The 18,931-nt window shown below is 43.8% G+C and overlaps 1 long non-coding RNA gene across 1 annotated transcript; it reads left to right on the plus strand.

Moving 5' to 3' along the window:
• Positions 1 to 1,760: 1,760 nt before the first annotated feature.
• On the plus strand, positions 1,761 to 12,154 carry LOC145720643 (uncharacterized). The gene is made up of 2 exons (XR_014143768.1): positions 1,761 to 7,472; positions 9,770 to 12,154. It is a non-coding gene; the product is annotated as an uncharacterized LOC145720643 (long non-coding RNA).
• The last annotated feature ends 6,777 nt before the right edge of the window (positions 12,155 to 18,931 follow it).

Here is an 18,931-nt window from a genome sequence, read left to right on the forward strand (position 1 = left end):
GGCCACTTGGCCCTCTGAAACATTAGTGGGGAAAGAATTTTGGGGCAGCGGTCAGTACTATGAACATGACCACCTGATTGTGTGTAAAGTCTTGTACCATCTAACCTGAAACCTGATTGAGCAAGCCGTGGAAAAGACTGGAAGAATAGGAGGTGCAGAGGCTTTGTAGGAAGTGAGTCCAGATCAGTCCAGCCTAGGAATGCTTATTTTCAGTCTTTCTGGTTACTCCCAGTTAAGAGTCTAGTTAAGATACTCTGTGCAAGAGTAACCGGTGATGTGTACTTTGTGGGCATGTCATTTTATGTACTTAATTGGTGTTAAACTTGATAAAATCTTGTTCCTAGTGCCCTTTAAGCCCTAGGCTTTGTTACACGTTTGGACAAAAATTGTAAAAGGACTCTGATGGTGTCTGGGAAGACCTTTGTAATGTGATTTGAGTAGGAAAGCAAATAGGCTATGTGATATCTGGGGGCAGAACAGTCCAGGCAAAGAATAGCAAATAGAGAGTCTGAAGTGGAGTGTGTTGACGTGTTCTAGAGACAAGGTGGCCGGTTTGCTGGACCCACGATGACAAGAGAAAGGGTTAAGGCATAGAAGAGTATCCAGAAAAAGAGAAAACCAAGTCACGCAGGAAGGCCATAGGAGGGTTTTGAGCAGAAGGGTGACATGATCTGACCTAATGAACTGTACCCACTTGAGTATTTTACTCGGAAGGAGAGGTCTAAAGATTTAAAGAACTACTGGGAAAATCTCAGTGCATGACATTTGAAGCCAAAACAGTGGGTGAGATCACCTAGAAAGGATAGACTCGGCCCTCTGACTTGGAGCTTGAGATGGTCAGCATGATGACCTGGCAAAGTGATTCAGAGGAACTGTCCCTGAGATAGGAAAATCCTGAGAGTGGTCTGGAAGTCAAATGGACAGTGTTTCAGGATTAGTCTAGATGAGGACCAAGTAGGCGAACTTGACAAGTGTGTGAATAGTAGGGGAAGAAAGCAAGACTATAGTATATAACATATATGTGTTAATATGCTGTCTGTAAGCCTTCTGGTCAACAGTAGGCTATTAAAGTGGGGAGTGGAAAGTTATGTGCAGAGTTCTTACTGTGGGGAGTTTGCAGATAAAGTTAAGAATCATAATGATGGTAGTTTATATTTATCCCACTGAAGTCCTCCAAATCCATCCCTTAGTGCAGCAATGGTATGTCTGATGATAATGCTTGGCAGTCCAAAGCAGGTTTTTTTACTATTGTGGGGGCATGTTTTTAACTACTGGAACATTCTAACATACTTTCTGAGAGCTTGTAGATTATGGATTTGTACTATTACACATGGTTTCCTATTACAGCCTGGAAATGGGCATACAGGATTCCTCCGTACACTGGGCTATGCGAACCTCAAATGGATGTTTTAACAGGAGTCATACAATTCAGTAGAAAAATGTCAACCATGAGCCTAAGGGAAAATTCTTTCCAAAGTAATTACTTGTTCAATGAGGTTCCCTTCAGTTACGCCTCCTCCACCCCCTCCAGGATATACTTGACATCTCCCTTTGTTCATATATACATAGTACTGAGCTAGTGGTAAAGCACAAAGCACGGAGATGGGGCAATACCTTACGGAGTGCTTTTGCATGAATGCATCACAGTTTGAGGTGAAAAATGAGAATTCAGACATCAGGTGACTGACTAGAGGGGTCCTCTGGGGGGAGGACACAGACCACAATTGGCTAATCAAGAGTGCAGTACTATTAATAGTACTGTAGAACTACTAGACATTCGGTCCTGAGTTTCTAACAGTTTGATGCTGGAAATCTAGTCTTGTACTTGGTGATTTTCTTCGTATGTAAAGACAGCAGATAAGTTCTAGTTTATTCTCAAACGCTACTTGCACATGACCTCACCTAGAGCATAGGAAAATAAAATCACTCTACCCAGAGTGGTGGAGAGCTGGTAAATCACAGAGAAAGTTAGTACTTTAAGGACAAGTATTCAAAACAGCTATACATGTAATTTCCATTTTCTTAGGTACATTAATTTAGAAGTCTCCCTCAAGAACTGCCAATTTGTCCTGTAAGTCAAATAGCCAAACTAATAGTCAACCTTGGGGGTGGGGGATTGGCAAGTGAAACGAGGAAGATTACTACACAATAAATTTAAAACGTGAACACCTCTTTTGACTACCTTGAGGTGGAATAATGCATATCAACAAATGGCAAGTATAAAATCAGAAACTAAGGAAACTCCCCTCGGTGGCCTGCAATCAGTGTTTCTCCCCATCACTTTCCTAGCATTCCACCCTTCCGAAGTGTACTCTGACAAATCAACGTGATGGCAATCCACATTGATGGATTTTGTCAAGTGGAGCATGGGCAGGGTGTCCCTACCCTTGGTGACTGCCATCAACCGGCAGGACGGTAAATGCCACCTGCTGGCATCTATTAAAATCAAAAGTGACTAAGCTTTTGAAAACTGGTTAATGTGTAAACTGTTCCACTCTGTTCTACAGACAAAGGAGGAGGGCTGGGTGTGAATGTGAGAGCAGCTGATTTTAGCATCCCAAGAGCAACGTGAAGGCTTCCTTTTCTAAGGCATTTGCTAAACCCTCTAGTTTATGGGGTTGTGAGAGTTGTGCAAAACTCCCAACTACCATTTAGCTTCCCCTATCACTAGCCTGTGGTCATTTTGCGGACTATTTTCTAACCCCTGGGGTTGCCTGCATCTGAAGCCCCTTCCTACACCTGCATTTAACCTGGCAACCCTAACCATGCATGCTTCTGCTCCACAGCCTTTGCCCTGGCTGTTTTCTCAGCCCAGATGCTTTTCCCATGTAGCCACGTGGCTCGCTCTGACAACCAAGTCTGCTCAAAGGCCATCTGGTCAAAATCAGAGCGGCCTTTTCTGACCATGCCATTGAAACCTACACATCCCCCCACCCTCTTATTTGATTTTTTCCTCCATGGCACTTCTCACCATCTAACATACTATGATTTTACTTGCTTACTGTCTTATCTGTCTCCACGCAAGCTCCAAGAGGGCTCAGCTTTGAGGCTCAGTGCTGTATCCTGAATGTTCAGAATGGTGCCTGGCGCTCAGCACCGAGGTGTGTTGGTCACAGGATTAAAGGAATCGTGGGAGATCCTACACATGCTGCTGAGCTTGACCTGGATATGCTTCTTTTAAAAAAATATTTCATATCCTAGTCTAAACTGATACATTTAGTGATCACAGCGAGAATATCAGTCCCTTGCCCCACCTCATTCCTGCCAGGCTATTTTTACTCTCCCAAGACACATTCTGCATATTTGCTGTTTCTTTTTCTTTTTTAATCCTTATTTCTAAATAACTTTCTTCAACTATTATTTCTTGTTTTTTTCAGTTTCAGAGTTTAAAAATTACCTTCTGACTTTCTCTATGGAAGATGAAGATTACACTTTCTTGGCGCTGGTAACTCCCATCTCTTCTCTCCCTTGAGGCCTGTCACTTCTCTTTCCGCATCCTCCCATACAGTTATTTCCCAATTTAAGTTAATAATTATGGTATGTCTGTGTATTTTTTCCAAATTGAGCCATATAGTACAATTTCTAATTTTTGTTTTATATTTTGCTGGAGTTAATTCATTCCCTACTGCTTAGTTTCCTAGGTACTCATCATTAATTCATCCCCTAAAATCTAGAAAATATAACAATTCTAATTCCAACATGTGGAAGTTTCCCCCACACCAAGCAGCTGGTTGTTCTACAATTTAACTCGATTCTGACACTATCTGGAGACAGCATCAGATTCCACAGGTGAAGGAATCAGTCCTGTACTGCGCCCACCTCCCCACTTCAGATGCCAGTCACAAGTCCAGGTTACCTGTGCTTCTAGAAATTGGAGATTCCCACACCCCCTCTTCAAGTTGGATTAATTTGCTAGAGCGGCTCACGGACCTCAGGAAAACATTTTACTTACTAGATGACCAGTTTGCCATGAACGGCTAGGACTCAGAACAGCCAGATGGAAGAGATGCATAGGGCAAGGTATGGGGAGGGAGTATAGAGCTCCCATACCCTCTCCAAGCTTGTCACCCTCCCAGCATGTAGATGTGTTCCCAACCCGGAAGCTCTCTGGAACCTGGAGGCTTCATTACATAAGCCTCATTGACTAAATCATTGACCATTGGTAACTGAACTCAACCTCCAATGCTTTGCCCCTTCCGTGGGGTATGGAACTGAAAGTTCCAACCCTTTAATCACGTGATTGGTTCCCTTGGCAACCAGCCCCTATATGGTGGGACTTTCCAAAAGTCACTCCATTAACATAAATCAGATGTGGCTGAAAGGAACTTGTTAGGAATACAAAAAACACACATTTCATTTTATCTTCGGGAACTATTTCAGGAGCTGGGAACAAAAGAAGCCCTTATAACTCTTATCGCTTAGGAAATTATAAAGGTTTGAAGTGCTAAGTGCTGGGAACCCAGGATAAAGACAAAAATATCTATTTTTTTTAAGTTTTATTTATTTAACTAATCTCTACACCCAACATGGGGCTCGAACAAGAGTCAAGAGATCAAGAGTCACATGCTCTTCCAACCGAGCCAGCCAGGTGCACCCCCCCACTTTTTAAAAACACCTATTTCTTTCTTTTTTTTTTTTTTTTAAAGATTTTATTTATTTATTTGAGAGAGCGAGAATGAGAGAGAGTACATGAGAGGGGGGAGGGTCAGAGGGAGAAGCAGGCTCCCTGCCGAGCAGGGAGCCCGATGCGGGACTCGATCCCGGGACTCCAGGATCATGACCTGAGCCGAAGGCAGTCGCCCAACCGACTGAGCCACCCAGGCGCCCAAAAACACCTATTTCTTATTATGAACCACACATCACAGAAAAAACCCCCAAAAACATACATACTACAGTTCTAAACTCTTGTTTATTAGATTTTCAGATTATACTTTATACACAACAAACAAAATTATTCTGTTAAATTGCCTTTCAAAGTTTCTAAATCCTTTGAAATTGACTAAGCAATGAGGCCGGTAGACCGAAGTGGCTCTAGCACCTTAGCAGCCGACAGAAGCGAAGCGAAACCTACCACCTGTCAATGCCTCAAGGCGAGGAAATCAAACCGTAAGGCCAACCAATCACAAACAACCACCTAGGCTTTCCCAGAGCACGCAACCACCCAAGCTACAGCTGATCAAATAATTTCCTTGCCTCGTTTCCACCTTCCCATAGAAAAGTCGTTCCCTGAGCTCCTGTTGGTGGAATGCTCCCAACCACTTCTGGTTTGGCAGTGCCCAAGTCAAGTCATTTCTTCACAGATAGACTCCAAAATTTGTTTAATATGCCTCGGTTTATCTTTTATCAACTCTCAGTTTCTGCCCCAGGCTGTGGCCACAGGTTGAGTAACTGTGCTCCAGGCAACACTGGACTGAATGTGACCTGGTTTTGAATCTGAACATTGCGATCCAAGCGTTTCACCCTTTCTTTTCAAAATCTTCCTACACTCTTGGGGCGCCTGGGTGGCTCAGTTGGTAAAGCGGCTGCCTTCGGCTCAGGTCATGATCCCAGCGTCCTGGGATCGAGCCCCACATCGGGCTCCTTGCTCCACAGGAAGCCTGCTTCTCCCTCTCCCACTCCCCCTGCTTGTGTTCCCTCTCTTGCTGTGTCTCTCTCTGTCAAATGAATAAAAAACAAAATCTTTAAAAAAAAAAAAAAATCTTACAACACTCTTTAGCCTTTCAAAAACCTCCACGGTGTGTCCCAAATGTACCTTTTTTAAAACACCAAATTTTATTGAGGTATACTTTATACACAAGCAATGGTATCCTTTTCAGGTGTACAATTTGATGAATTTTGATGGATGTGTATACCTTGAAACCACCACCACAATCATGATACAAAGCGTCTCTGTACCTCAAAGAGATTCCTTGTGACTCTGTGAACCCAGTTCTAGGGCCAAATTCACACTGCTTCTGTCACTAGAGATTCGTTTTGCATTTTCCTTTCATTCATTGTAATGATTCTGAGATTCATCCACGCTGTGGAGATAATCAGTAATTTTTTCCTTTATATTGCAGTGTGATGCTCCATTTGGATCCTACTGGTGTTTCTAGTTTGGGGTTACTGTGAATAAGGCTACTGTGAACATTTGTGTATTAGCCTGTAAGTGGATATATGTTTCATTTCTCTTGGATAAATACCTAGGTGTGGAATGGCTGGGATGTACCATAGGTCAATGTTGAACTCCACACCCACTTTTCTCACTATTTCAATTTCCTACCATTCCTCCTACCCACCTTGGAGCCAAACTGAAACACTTTCTTTTTCTCAGACGTGTTCTAAGATCTGCCTCCGAACCTTTCTTCAGGTTAATCCTATAACCTGCAACAGTGCTTTCCAGATCATTCCATCTACCTTAGCTGGGTTCAAGCACCAACTGCACAAAGGCCTTTTTATTCTTCTTGATTAGAGGTGACTGCTCCCCCTTGGAAAGCCCACAGAGCTACACCATTCTTTTCATCTTAGAGCTTGTCTCCTCTACTAGATCCTAAGTGTCCTTGATGGCAGGGTCCAGTTTGGAGGCTCCCCACCCCCACAGGGCCTATTCAGTTCTTTGCATAGGGTAGGCACTCAGTAAATATCTGTTGAATTAAGGAACATAATTTGTAAAGCAGGGAAAGGCCAGCATATGCGGTGTTTGAGAAAAGGGAATAGATAATTACTTGGGGAGAAGAAAGCTAATGGTGGTTACAGTAGCTCCTTTGCAACAACCTCATTTGAAAACAGACTCAGAACTTGTCTACCTTATGTGATGTGAGGGTGTTATTCCGAGGGTGGCAAGATATCCTGGTTCTCTGTACCCCAAAACAGCCCTCCTCCAATTGACCTGCTTGCAGATCTGAAATTCCATCATTAAATATCCACTCCTATCTAGGAACTGAGTATCAACAATTGGTAAGATCACAAAAAAAGAGACAACCGGACATTAAGTGCCTCCTGATGGAAAGACACAATACCAGCTATGAAATGGTCTTGTGAAAAAGATCAAACCTGAATCTAGTTGTCAAGCAACTACCAAGTACCACCACTCCAGGGACAGAGGTTGTATTAAACTCCATTACAGTGATGCCATCCCCCAAATCCTGACTGGTGGTGGTGGTGGTGGTGGAGAGGGGGGACTCTAAAGAACACATAACTGGGTTTCCTTTTAAATAAATAAATTGAAAGAAAAAACAAAGAGGCAAACTATAGATTAAGAGACTGAAAAAACAGATCAGCTCACTGCAAGTTATGGACCTTATTTGGGTCCTGATTGAAATAAATTATAAAAGAAAAATTATGACATTGATGATATTATGGGATTTTTTTTTTTTTTAGTCTTACTCTTTTAGAGAACATTACAGAGCAAGGGAGAAGTGGATGGTGATAATGATGAAACCAGATTGGCAATGAGTTGATAATTCCTGAGGCTGGATAATGGGTACAGGAAGGTTCGTTATATTACTGAAATTCCCGTAATCAAAAATTTAAAAAAAGACTGCCTTTGGGTCTAATTTTGGGGGCTCCAAAAGGTCTTTTTAAAAATGTAAGTCTTGGGACGCCTGGGTGGCTTAGTTGGTTGAGTGTCTGCCTTCGGCTCAGGTCATGGTCTCAGGGTCCTGGGATCAAGTCCCTCATCAGGCTCCCTGCTCAGCAGGGAGTCTGCTTTTCCCTCTCCCTCTCCCCCTCCCCCTGCTTGTGCTCTCTCTCTCTGACAAATAAATGAATAAAATCTCAAGAAAAAAAAAAGAATATGGATTTTAAAAAAATTGTAAGCCTTCCCAGCAGGTTACCACATTAACAAATGATACATCATTAACATTTTAGCCCTTGATGGTTTCCTGTAGCTGAAATGAAATGTTCACCTTCCTCAACCCAGCTTTTTACCACCTCGGCCCCTACCTTCTCTAGCTTCTCCCTCACTGAACCCCAGCCAGCCCCCCACATACCCTCCACCTTCCTGCATCCATCCCCTTCTGTTTGCCTCCAGGAATGCTTCCTTCTCTATCCTCTACTTGGTCAAACCCCCCCATCTTGAAAGATCCAGATCAATGTCAGTTTCCCTGAGTGCCCCCTCATCCTCCTCAGTCAGAACTTATCACTGCACCCCCTGTGCACCCCGAAGAGCATTGATGAAACTGCTGTTTCAAACACTCAGCATATTGTGTTCAATTGTAATGGAGAATTCTGGGTTCTCCAACTCGAATCAAGATAGATGTTTTTGGTGGATTAATTATTTTGGTTCATCTCTTCTACCAATTCTAATCCCAGTCAGGGCTGGACAAGCTTCCTTGAGAGGCCCCATTAAGGCCTGTCCTCTAGCCAGAGGTAAGCAGGCCATACTCAGGTGTGACACTGAGCACGGCTGCCAATTCAGATAGCTACAGGTACTGGACGGGTCATAGGTCTGAGGAGAGCAGGCTGCAGAGAGACTCTGGCAAAATGGAGAGCATGTGCCTGGTTGAAAAGCGTTTTTATGGGCGCCTGGGTGGCTCAGTTGTTAAGCGTCTGCCTTCGGCTCAGGTCATGATCCCAGCGTCCTGGGATCGAGTCCCACATTGGGCTCCTTGCTCAGTGGGGAGCCTGCTTCTCCCTCTCCCTCTGCCACTCCCCCTGCTTGTGTTCCCTCTCTCACTGTGTCTCTCTCTGTCAAATAAATAAATAAAATCTTTAAAAAAAAAAAAAGAAAAGCGTTTTTATCACCTAGCTCCAGTGGACTGTGGTCCCCAGGGCACGAGGGCCCAATATTATCAGGTCATCTGATTTGTCAAGAAAATCTAGTAGTCTTCTCTTGCATAGGCTCCTTCCAAGGCCCACATGTTTTTGTTTGTTGGGTTTTGTTTTTTTTTTTAAAGATTTTATTTTTAAGTAATCTCTGTACCCAACATGGGGCTCGAACTTACAACCCTGAGACCAAGAGTCACATGCTCTACCGACTGAGCCAGCCAGGCACCCCCCAAGGTCCAACTGTTTTTATAAAATTTGCAAAAATAAGATATTGTATCTGTAATCAGTTAAGACTGCTGTCTCTTTCCACTTTGATTTCCTTTCTGTCTCCTTCTATAATTGGGTGGCACTGGAGTGACTATAGACATTTTTAGAATCCAAGTACAGTAGAGGGAAGCTGACTTGGGGGTACATACAGGATGCTGGCATAGGAATAACTTGCAGAAATTCTTCTACCACCCACTGCACAATTCACCTGGAATTGTGATATGTGACTTAGAGATGAAAAGTCAGAGGTGATACGCTATAACCTTTGAGTGACCAACATTAGAATATGTAGGTGGTGGAAAAGAAACAAGGTATAAAATGAATGGAGCCAGAAGCTAGTCTATGGAAAAGTCATCTACTCCTTAGATGAATAAAACTCTATGAAATTATGTTATAAAGCCATTTTGTATCAGTAGTGGGATGAGAGTCCAGCACTGACAGATCTTTTGCTTTTTTTTCAAGAGTAATCAAATGGCCCATATATTTTGGTAAATATTTGAAGAATGAAGAGGTAGCCAATAAAAAATATATATTTTTGCAATATATGTATATATTGCAAAATATATACTGGGATTAGATATATATATTAGATTTGCAATATATGTATATATTGCAAAATATATACTGGGAAAATACTGAAATTGATAGGCAATTAATAAAAATATATTATTTTTCTGAATATCTGTCAGCTTTTTAATTTTTAAAAATATTTATTTATTTATTTATTTATTTATTTATTTATTTATTTATACAGCATGCACGAGAGTGGGGGGAAGACAGAGGGAGAGAAAGAATCTCAAGAAGACTCTACTGTGACTGGAGCCCACATGGAGCCTGAGGCGGGGCTCAATCCTACAACGCTGAGATCATGACCTCAGCCAAAATCAAGTCAGATGCTTAACCAACTGAGCCACCCAGGCACCCCTGTCAGCTTTTAAAAATTAGAATATTTTAAATTTATTTTTTTATTCTAAATCATGGGTTTTTAGCCTTTTTTTTTTCCTATGGCCCTCTGTGGCAGTCTGGTGAAGCCTATGAACCTCTTCCCAAAATAATATTTTTAACACCCAAAGAACAAATAATCCAATCAAGAAATGGGCAGAAGACATGAACAGACATTTCTCCAAAGAAGACATCCAAATGGTCAACAGACACATGATAAAATGCTCAACATCACTCGGCATCAGGGAAATCCAAATCAAAACTTCAATGAGATACCACCTCACACCAGTCAGAGTGGCTAAAATTAACAAGTCAGGAAACGACAGATGTTGGCGGGGATGCGGAGAAAGGGGAACCCTCCTACACTGTTGGTGGGAATGCAAGCTGGTGCAGCCACTCTGGAAAACAGTATGGAGGTTCCCCAAAAAGTTGAAAATAGAGCTATCCTACGACCCAGCAATTGCACTACTGGGTATTTACCCCAAAGATACAGATGCAGTGATCCGAAGGGGTACGTGCACCCCGATGTTCATAGCAGCAATGTCCACAATAGCCAAACTATGGAAAGAGCCCAGATGTCCATCGACAGATCAATGGATAAAGAAGATGTGGTGTATATATGCAATGGAATATTACACAGCTATCAAAAAAGAAATCTTGTCATTTGCAACGACATGGATGGAACCAGAGAGTATTACGCTAAGTGAAACAAGTCAATCAGAGAAAGTATCATATGATCTCACTGATATGTGGAATTTAAGAAACAAGGCAGAAGATCATAGGGGAAGAGAGGAAAAAATGAAACAAGATGAAACCAGAGAGGGAGACATAAGAGACCCTAAATCTCAGGAAACAAACTGAGGGTTGCTGGAGTGGAGGGGCGTGGGGCGATGGGGCGGCTGGGTGATGGACATTGGGGAGGGTATGTGCTGTGGTGAGCGCTGTGAATTGTGTAAGACTGATGAACCACAGACCTGTACCCCTGAAACAAATAATACATTATATGTTTGCTTGCTCTCAGGTGCTTGCCCCTAGGACATATTTCAAGACCTTTGTGGGGAAAATAACCATTACTATAGTGATATGTAAAGGTGTTTACCTGTCTGCTTTTGGTGCAGTGCCAAATCTTCTGGAAACACTCAGCGGACACACAGACTTTTTGGAGTGACTTGTGGTTTGGACCCCCCTGCAGATCATCCTAGGGAAAAATCAAAGACCACTGTTCAGAAGCACACCCGCGGCCCTAGAGAGGACTTGTGTGTGCCGGAGATGGCTGGGCGCCCCTCGGAGACGGCCAGACACCCACGACCCGCGGCCCCCCGCCTCCCCCCCGGCCTCTGTTAAGGCCCGGGGCGTCCAGGAGTCCCCGGCGCACGGCCGCCCTCTCCGCCCCGGGACCCCCGGCCGTGCCACCTGTGCCCGCCGCGGAGAGCACAGGGACCGGCTCTGGGAGCAGGGGCCCGGAGGGATCGGGCTTTCCCCGGGAGATTAGACGGCTCGGCGCCGGCCTCGCCTCGCCCTGGAAGGCCGGGAGCGCGAGGCCGCCGGGGACAGGGACGCGACAGGAGTCCCCAGGGACAGCAGCTCGCTCCGCGCGGTGGCTTTTAACCGGAAGGCGACTGCCGCTCTGGAGGCGCCTCATCTTTCCAGCCTCTCCCGATCTGCCTTTTCCTAGCAGAATGCACTCGAACTTGCCCAAATTAAACAACAAACCCCAGCAACTCATCCGCATGACCCATCTCCTCCCCCGCCCCCCCGCCCCCCGGCCCCGTTTTCCAGGGACTGTGACGAGAAGCGGCGTTTCCTGATGACACAGCGCGGGGCATCGCGGTTGCAGCGATCGGGTGAGCCGAGCGGCTGCTCGCCTTAGCTTGGGAGAGTGAAACCGAAGGGCCTTGCGTCTGGCCTCTCGGTGCGAGCACGGGTGGGAGATGTCGCCTGGAGGGGGCGCCTGCTGCGCGGCTGGGACTCCGCGGGGTGAAGGGTCAGCGTGCCCGCATCGGGAGCGGTCCAAGGAAAGAAACGGCGGGTCAGAACCCATGAGGAGTATCTTTCTGCTCTGGTGAACTTTCCTTCGGAACCAGGACTAAGCAGACATTTGTCTAGCCTCATGGAGAAGAGCCCAGACTCGGCTCATTGCTTAGCAACATAAAGTGTTAATAAAAATGCAGAATAAAAGGCAGGTGGTACAGAAGTACATGCACACTGCTGCATCTCATTATTGAAATGCTTAACGGCTAAGGGTAGGGGGGAGAAGTAGTTTTGCTTCTAGATATGTCTTTGCAGAAAGATACAAAACATTCCCTTGGGAATGAGTGGAAATGACACTGTTGGTACATTAAGTTCAGTCTAATTCTGTAATTAATTTATGCTGTGGGCATTCTAAGGTGGCCAAAGTGATTAGCCTGAGTTTTTATGAATTTATTCTTTCCGAAGATAGTAAGTACTACCGTGCAAAGTTCATGTGCATCACCATGGAATTTGATTTATAGAAAGCTCTTCATATACACATCTACTATCACCCTTTTGTATCTTTTTGTGACTATTTTGCCTCCTCTATTCCTGCCCTTTCCTAACCCAAAGAAAGGCAAAGGCAGGTAAAATGATGACATGGTGGGGGTGCAGAGTGGGAAGGTAAACAAACTGTTAGTTAATATCTGAATTCTTGCCCCGGGGTCTTCTGGAACCAACAAAAATTAAAATATAAGAGCAGCTGAGTCAGTCATTGTTATTCTAGCTCTCAAGAAAAATTTAACCAACTTTGCAAGAACTTCTCCAAGACTTGCCAGGGGAATTAGATGGGGCGGTGAGATTGCTATGATTTTATCAAAATTTGTACAACCAATAACCATAACCCGTTAGTTGCTCCACTAAGGTATGTGGGAAAGAATGAAAAATATCTGCGACAGGTTAAAAAAAGGATGTAGGTAAAGTTGTTTTTTTTTTTTTTAAGTTTTTATTTTTGTAAATCACACTGCCCAGCTGCTGCATCCATAGCATATGTATAGAAAAGGGACTTCACTAGATTAAACCCCTATATGGCCAATGTACTTAAAGGGCCCAGTAATGTTTGGGTGGTGTAATTCCTGGTAACGCCACCAGAGGGCGGCCAAGTTTGCTTCCTACAAAAATTCAAGTTGTAGTTCAAAAGACTCGTGAGACAGCCCAAGACTATTTCAACATCGCCTTCCTGGAAAGTGGTGTGGGATGCAAGGCTGGTAACCCCAGACCCACTGGTGTGAACTGGAAGATGTCTGTGTCCTGTCTTAAATAATATATAATATATGATTTCTCACAACTATAAAAACTGATGTGTTAGGGAGAAGTTGTCCACTTTCTGGTTGGGAATGTTCTCATTTTTGCTGCATTCAGACTTTCTAGCAAATGACAAGTTATACTAATAAAATTCAACTCAAGTCATTTAGGGAGTTACTGGATCACTTTGCTTCATAATTAACAATCCCACGACTTTTTTGGTTTGACCTGACATTAGCCATTCGTGAATGGTACCTGGAATGATTCTTATATTCTCTTTTCACAAATAAGGGCTCTAAGGCAGAGAGGTTTTAAGCACCTGAGAAGTGGAGAATGGCTGAGAACTTATAGCTTCAACTCACAGTGACCCTGGATGCCATTAAAAAATTAAGAGGAGAATGACTCTCATGCAGCAGAGAGCCTCCATTTCTGTCAACAGCAGAGGCTGTGCCCAGGCATCAAATAGCGTGTCACTGATCTTCACACAATATGGATGCTGTGACAGTTCCAACAGAGTGTCTCTTGGCTTCAGAAACATACCTGTGTGCAATGCCCTTTGCAATGACCTTTAGTGGGAAAGGGCCTGAAAGGGTAGTCCAAGAGTTTTATGTGTGTCAAGAAAGTCAAACTTAATATCCAGGGAATCTGGTTGTTTCTTCTGAGGATGAAGAATAGACCTAAATAAAGGCTAAAAGCAAAGCGACCTTCTCAACACTAGGTCCCTACAGTTTCTATACAGGGGCTCCTGGCTGGCTCAGTCAGTAGAGCACGTGACTCTTCATCTCAGGGTTGTGAGTTCAAGCCCCATGTTGGGAGTAGAGTTTACTTAAAAAAAAAAAAAAAAGACTAGTAACAAAGATCCTTCTGTAGGGGTTAGGGGGGAAGCCTTTGTACCCATTTTACTGGATCATCCAGGACAGTTTATCATAGTGGTTAGGAGCATATGGCTTTTGGAGTTAGAGAGACCTGAGTTTAAATTCTCCTGTCACTTTTCATTGGCTGTATGACCTGGGGCACTTTATTTGTCTCTCTATGGTTCAATTCAATCCTCTGGAATACAGAGATAATTGAATTTACCTTCCTGGGTAGTTGTGAGGTGACCGATCCAACAGTCAATTGATCTATATAAAACATAACATGACATTACATAATAGCATTTTTCTCTTTAAAAAACTGAATAAACTCTGGGGAAAAATTAGGGCAGTGAGAATATGTGATGTCCCAAGTTTAGGTCCTCCACATGCTGGCATTTCAGGATCCCAGAATCATGGCCAGGTTCCCACCTGCTCACCACAAAGCAAAGTCTGTTAGTTGACAAGTCCTGCCCACGCATAGAGCTTCTAATCAAACATCCAATTCCCTCATTTAAAAAATGTGAACAAATAGGCAAGAATCATCAAGAAAGCCTTCAGCACAAAAGAGAGATAATTCATAACAAACAGAAACCATAAATAATTCAGGGGACAGAAAAGAACAACAACAAACAATACCCTCTAATTAGTATCCTCAGAGAAAAGAAATTCACAAAGGTAGAGCATCTAAAAAGAATGCCATGAAATAAAAAATCAAAGAACAGAGCTTTTGGAGATGGGATAATTTTAATTAAAAATCTTCTTAGGGGCGCCTGGGTGGCTCAGTCATTAAGCGTCTGCCTTCGGTTCAGGTCATGATCTCAAGAGTCCTGAGATGGAGCCCTGCATCGGGCTCCCTGCTCAGCGGGAAGCCTGCTTCTCCCTTTCCTGCTCCCCCTGCTTGTGTTCCCTCTCTCACTGTCTCTCTCTCTCTGTCAAATAAATAAATAAAATCTTAAAAAAAAAAATCTTCTTAATTGGGGGTGGCTGGCTGGCTCAGTTGGTAGAGCATGTGACTCTTGATCTCGGGGTCATGAATTCAAGCCCCATGTTGGGCCTAGAGCTGGCTTTAGAAAAATTTTTTTTAATCTTCTTTTTTTTTTTTTTTTTTAGATTTTATTTATTTATTTGAGAGAGAGAATGAGAGACAGAGAGCATGAGAGGGAGGAGGGTCAGAGGGCGAAACAGACTCCCCACCGAGCAGGGAGCCCGATGCGGGACTTGATCCCAGGACTCCAGGATCATGACCTGAGCCGAAGGCAGTCGCTTAACCAACTGAGCCACCCAGGCGTCCCTTTTTTTAATCTTCTTAACTGAAGGATTAGAAAATAAAAATGGGGCCATTTTTTGGAACAAATTTTATTATAAGGCAAAATGAAAAATTGAAAGAGAAGATGAGACACTTAAAGAATCAATCTAGGAACCAACCTCTGATCTATAGTAGCTCAAAAGAGAGAGAATAAATATATTTGAAAGAAATATAACAAATAATCTCCCTGAGAAGAAGGGACGTCTTCAGACTGAATGCAATATTGAGTGTTAAGTCCAGGAAACGTAAAAAGGCCCACACTAGGACACTTCAGGTATTTCACTATTACATATCAGATATGACGATGTGTCCTAGCATGGGTCACACTTAGTAATAACGTCAGAACACTGAAGAAAAATAAAAAGCTCCAATAAAGAAAAATATTAATATTAGTCCCAGGAAGTATACACTATGGACCAGGAATTCTTCGAAGCACTAGTCTATTAAATCACCGCTTCATTAACAACAGCCCTGTGAGTAGGTGTTATCATCATTCCTACTTCACAGACAAGGAAACTGAAGTCACAGAGCCAGCAAATAGCAATAGAGCCAGGTTTGGAAACTCGGGCAGTCTGTGGGTAGAGCCTGCACCGACCATTACACACACTGCCTTGCAACACTTCACCCACAAGGGAGGAGGTGCAGATTTCTCCAGCAATACTGGATGCTGAGACAAAATGGCTCAATGCCTCAGTATTTCTGAAGGAAATTACTTCAACCTGGAATCCTATCTCCAGCCAAATTATCAATGAAATATGAGGGAGAAAAAAGATATTTTCAGGCATTTCAGATGGGGAACACTTTCTTCCTATATATCCTTTCTTAGGAAGTTATTTGAGGGCGGCTGGGTGGCTCAGTTAAGCATCTGCCTTTGGCTCAGGTCATGATGCCAGAGTCCTGGGATCCAGCCCCACACTGGATCCCTGCTCAGCGGGGAGTCGGCTTCTCCTTCTCCCTCTGCCCCTCCCCCCTGCTTGTGCGCACGCTCTCTCTCTCTCTCTAATAAATAAAATCTTAAAAAAAGGAAGTTATTTGAGGATGTAATCCTCAAAAATGAAGGAGAAAAAAAAAGAGTAGTAAGAGAACTCCCAGAATGACAGACATGTAATCCAGTTTAAAGCAAGATGACTGAAGTTTCCAGAGGGGAAAGAGGAACTCTATAGTATTGCTAGCATTATTGAGAACTTGAGAAAATTTGAGTGTATGTATGGACAGCTATGGACAGCCAGCAAATATAGGTACACCTAGATAAATGTATAAATAAAGGTATGGCTACATAAAGACACAGAGGGGAAGAAAGGTATATTTAAACAGGAGGGACTCTTGGCTGGCTTAGTCAGTCAACAGAGTGTGTGACTCTTGATCTTGGGGTTGTGAGTTTGAGCCCCATGTTGGGTGTAGAGATTACTTAAAGATTTTAAAAAATCTTAAAAAACTCCAGGAAAACAAAAAACTCTAGAAGAAAGTCATGGCCTAGATGAAGAGAGACTGGAAAGGAGGAGGTAGACATGGCATAGTTTTTGCTTTTCCTCCTAAGTCCTCTCTGCTGGTTGATCTGTTAGCCACAGACATGGTGCTTTGATGTCAATATTTATATCTATGTATGTATAATCTTTTTAGGGAGTATGTATAATCATTTTAGGGAGTTCAGCGTTCATAGTTGAGTGGGTTGAAATAGGGAGAGGCTGATTTCTTCATGCAGGAGTTGATTCTACAGCAAGATTCTGAAGCAAAACAGAAACAGGCAACCAGGAATAGGAAGACTTAGAGCACATTTAAACTCTGAGAAGAAAATTCACAAAGTAGAAATCTGACCTCGAGTAGGTAGAAATAAACCTGTTCAGGTATCAGAAAAAAAAAAAATCTTTGACGGCAGAGAAAATTCACTGCATGTGTATTTGAAACGAAGGCGGGCACACTGGGGGTAGAGGGGCTGGTGATCCCTCATGTTTACGGAAGCCTGGCTCCTCATGAGTTTTCATAGATTTGTACACTGTATACACGCCAGCTCTGGAAGTACGAGTGGAACCAGGGTGGACATCAGGCCTGCACACGCCGTGACTGCCATGGCCTGACGCTCATGAAGACGCCGGCCCCTCCCTCAAGGCCAGGGCCCCCTAACCAGGTGTGGTCGCACAGAGCACAGGGATCTACGGGCAAGGATGCCGGGGGCAGTACTGTGTATCAAGTGAAGCAGTAGAACACAAAACCCACGCCCGGGAACACCCTACATGTATGTTAGTAGTGGAATATTTCAGTCAATTCAAGGTACAGCCATATCGTAAGTCCCATGAAGCCGTTCAAAGGAGGGGCCTGGGCAGTATCAGTTTATTCACTTAACATTTATTTATTTATTCAAGATTTTATTTATTTATTTGAAAGAGAGAGAGAGGGAGAGAGCACAGAGGGCGAGGGAGAAGCAGACTCCCCGCCGAGCAGGGAGCCCGATGTGGGGCTCGATCCCAGGACCCTGGGATCACGACCTGAGCTGAAGGTAGACGCTTAACGACTGAGCCCTCCCAGGTGCCCCCTTAACAAATACTTATGGAACGTCTCTTGTGTGCCAAGCGCTGTGCTAGATAAAGAGCCAAACACGGATTCCAAACTCCACCTTGGCAGGAAGAGCAGCAGACATGCGGCCCTCACACATGGCAGCATGGGGTCTCCCCACGAGCTCCCTGCCTCCCGCACCCCGCTGACCGGCCAGGCCAGGCAGTCCGTGCTTCATGAGCAGTTCCCGCCATACACTTCTTCCCAAGGGCCTGAGAGCTTTAACGGTGCCCTCACTGCATAATTTTCATGTTCCCTCTGAATGGTTACTCTAGCACCTTTCTTGAAAGAGGAAATTCAAAATATCAGCAAGAAGGATTCTCATAAGTCCCCTTAAAACCTGTTTGCTGGCAGAGCGACATCACTGGACATGGGGCTCCTAAAGCTCAGAGACTGGAGAAAGACAACGAAAGAGACACAATAATCACCAGGTCTACAGGTTCTGCAAACTCGGTACTGGGACTGAGTCAGTCTCAGAATGTGGAGTTCTGCAGAGCATGAGCTTAGTTCCTGATTGATAAGCCTTCAATAAATCGTAACACCGCGGAATGAGTGCTCAAGAAATGGGTCTCTCAACCGCAGCATTCACCACTGCACTTTTATCCCTTATATCTGGCTCCATGCGGCAGAGTCATTCAATTTTTTGTTCAGCCAGGTTGACTTTCTGTCATTTGCAACTTCGAGGGCCCACAGTAATAAAATAACATTTGCATATTATTTTACAGATTACAAAGTCGTGTTTTTACGTCTACAATAAAGAATGCAACGCAGGCACTTTGGTCTTACCCTCTATCAGGAAGAAGAAATGAAAATGCAAAGAAACAGAAGCTGTCCCCAAGCAGCTGAAGTCTGAGCCCATGTTCCCGCGGAAGAGCCTATGCTCCTTCCAATCAAACTCCCTTCCCCTGCACGGGAAGCTTTAAGTCATCCTGGATGGTCTGAGAATGGGTGTGGTTCACGTTGTTTATACATGATACATGAATCATGCATAAATGGCACAAAAGACCAA

The sequence above is a fragment of the Leptonychotes weddellii genome, chromosome 3, assembly GCF_054177405.1.
Source record: "Leptonychotes weddellii isolate Sample4059 chromosome 3, ASM5417740v2, whole genome shotgun sequence".
NCBI classification, from domain to species: Eukaryota; Metazoa; Chordata; class Mammalia; order Carnivora; family Phocidae; genus Leptonychotes; species Leptonychotes weddellii.